Consider the following 3,401-nt stretch of genomic DNA (forward strand, 5'->3'; position numbering starts at 1 on the left):
GCCTTGGCCTGCTGGGCTCAGTGATCCTTCCGCCTCAGCCTTCCAAGTAGCTGAAGATACAGGAGCTTGCCACCACACCCAGCTAACTTTTAAAATTTATTGTAGAGAGGAGGTCTCACCAGTGGTCCAGACTGGTTTCGAACCCCTGGGCTCAGGCAGTCCTCTCGCCTCCGCCTCCCATAGTGCTGGGATTACAGGCATGAGCCATTGTACCCGGCTCTGTTGGCCGTGTTGTGAGTCAGGTGCTTGGGCCCCTACATCAGCTGGGTGAACTGTGTTGGTGACACTGGACTGGACCACTCGGGAGCTGCCCATGGCGGTGGCACATCTTATCCCTGTGGTTCTTTTGCATCCTCCTGCCAACATCTTCACTGCTCAGGCGGTTCCTTCTGCAAGGGATGCCTGCCTCCCCCACTCCCAAGCCCTCTCTAAAACCCTCCTCCACATGCTCAGAAAACTTGTTGAAGTACGAGTCTTTTTTTCTTTTTCTTTTTGAGTTGGAGTCTCACTCTGTCGCCCAGACTGGAGTGCAGTGGCCGCTCCCGGCCACCGCAGCCTCCACCTGCTGGGCTCCGGTGATCCTTCCGCCTCAGCCTTCCGAGTAACTGGAACTACAGGCACGCACTACCACGCCTGGCTAATTTTTTTGATTTATTGTAGAGATGAGGTCTCGCCACGTTGCCCAGGTGGGTCACAAACCCGCGGGCTCAGGCAGTCCACTCACCTCAGCCTCCCAAAGTGCTGGGATTACAGACTGAGCCACCGAGCCCGGCAAAGTACGAGTCTTATTCATCTTTTCATAGTCAGGGCAACTAAGCACCTAATAGAGGGTGGACACACCAAGACCTGTGAAGACAAGGCAGGAAAAGAGAAGAAAGAATGGGAGCGGTGGAGGAAGTGGAAACAAGCTCAGGAGGACATCTGCCCCACCTACAGAGGGCATCTGCTCTCCAGTTTTCCACTGAAGGGGTACGCCTGTGGGAAATGCCACTTGGGAAATGCCAGAGCTGATTTTTCAGGAGCAGCTGGATTTTCATGGGAAATCTGTTCGTTTTTAAATGTTGGCAACTGATCGAGAAGTGAGTGCACAGTATGGAATGAAATGAACACGTGTGGGCAGGAGCCGCCCTTGAGCCACCTAGGTGACTCTGACCCTCCGGTGGGATGTCACAATGACTTTGAAGGAGAGTTCATGGCGAGGCGTGAAGAACAGAGGAAATGGCCACTGCTGGGATACAAATAGCCTTCAGTTTCTCTTTCTTTCTTTCTTTTTTTTTTTTTTTGTTTGAGTTGAAGTCTCACTCTGTCGCCCAGGCTGGAGTGCAGTGGCATGCTCATGGCCACCGCAGCCTTGACCTGCTGGGCTCAGGTGATTTTTTTTTTTTTTTTTTTTTCCCTCAGCCTTCCAAGTAGCTGGGACTACAGGCACAGGCAACCACACCCGGCTAATTTTTTGATTTATTGTAGAGATGAGGTCTTGCCATGTTGCCCAGGCTTGTCTCAAACCTCCGGGCTCAAGCAATCCTCTCACCTTAGCCTCCCAAAGATGACAGGTATGAGCTGCCGCGCCCAGCTTAGCCTTCAGTTTCAACCAGCCTGGAGGGAAATAGGCAAGGCCAGGGGATTCCAGCTAAGGGGCATTACTCCAACCCAGTGACCGAACAGCATACTTCCGGTCGTCCACGTGTATGGGGTTTCAAGTGAAATAAAAGGAACACACAAACCCATTGAGTGAGTGAGACTGAACCAAAGTGCCTACTGGCAGACACAAATGTAGTCCAGACATGGGACCTGCATTCAGTGAGGCTGGGGTGGCTTCCTGGTCCAGGTGGGTGGCCCACTGCCATTTCTGTCCTGCTCGAGGGCGTTAAACTCATGGTGAGTTACCATCCTTTGCGGTGATGCCAGGGCTGCTTCCACTGGTCTGAGGGGTCCTAACAGGATGCAGCTTGATGGAGGAATTCTCACCTGAGACAGCAGGAGATCCTTGGACCAGAGGAGGGACAGAGCCAGCCGCTGTGCAGGAATATCAAGTGCCAAAATTCCAGAAAGGAGATAGAGCCAGTGATAGTATTGGAGAAGGGGGCCGAGGTGTTTATGAGAGCCACCTCAGGCGTTTAGAACCAGTGAAACAAAGAAATAACCAATATTTGCTCAGTGGACAAATACTTATTGGATAGCTGTTATATTCTGAGCACTGTTCTAGGCCCTTGGGGGTGCCACCATGGAGGTGACACTGATGTCAAACTAGGTGGGAAGATTGTTTGGGGGTGTGTTCTGGCCTGTGATATCACCTGGAGCAGCAGTCAGATTTAAACTTGTTTTTGTGGGCCACCCAGGAAAGGTGGATGGGCTGGCTGACTCTGCTTAAGAGCTAGAAGTGGTCCCACTGGTCACAACAGAAAACAGGGTCAGGGGCACTACTGGGCCCAGGGACTGCCCTATCCCTTGGGGTTCTTCTTTCTGTAAACTGGTATTAAGTTTTTTTTTAATTTGCATACAGTAAAATACACTGTTTTGGTATATAATTTATAATTCTATTATTTTTAAATTTTATTTTATTATTTTTGAATTGGAGTCTCACTCTTTCACCCAGGCTAGAGGGCAGTGGCATGCTCATGGCCACCGCAGCCTCGACCTGCTGGGCTCAGGTGATCCTTCCGCCTCAGCCTTCCAAGTAGCTGGAACTACAGATGTGTGCCACCATGCCCAGCTAATTTTTTTCTTGATTTATTGTAGAGACGAGGTCTCGTCAAGTCGAACCTGTGGACTCAGGCAATCCTCTCACCTCGATCTCCCAAAGTGCTGGAATTATACGCATGAGTCACCGCACCTGGTAATTCCATGATTTTAAACAGGTAGCAAAGTTTTAGACATGTGGTCTTACTCTGCCACCAGGCATCTGTAATCCCACCTCAGAAGGCTGAGGAGGGCTGATTCCATCTTCCCAGGAGTTTGAGGCTGTGGTGAGCTGTGGTCATACCACTGCACTCCAGCCTGGGTAACAGAGTGAGACTCCAATTCAGAAAAAAAAAAAAAAATACAGACCAGGTACAGTGATCTGGGCAACTTGATGAGACCTCATCTCTACAATAAGTCAAAATATTAGCTGGGTCGGGGTTGGTGGCTCAGCCTGTAATCCCGCGCCTTTGGGCGGCTGAGGTGAGTGGATTGCCTGAGACCCCAGGTTCGAGACCCGCCTAGGCAGCGACACCTCATCTCTACAATAAATCAAAAAATCAGCGGGGCATGGTAGCGCATGCCTGTAATTCCGGCTACTAGGAAGGCTGAGGTAGAAGGATCGCCGGAGCCCAGCAGGTCGAGGCTGTGGTGGCCGGGAGCAACCACTGCACTCCAGTCTGGGCGACAGAGTGAGACCTCCAACTAAAAAAAAAATAATA

This window comes from Carlito syrichta, unplaced genomic scaffold (genome assembly GCF_000164805.1).
Source record: "Carlito syrichta isolate Samal-C Ts95f unplaced genomic scaffold, Tarsius_syrichta-2.0.1 Scaffold315591, whole genome shotgun sequence".
NCBI classification, from domain to species: domain Eukaryota; kingdom Metazoa; phylum Chordata; class Mammalia; order Primates; family Tarsiidae; genus Carlito; species Carlito syrichta.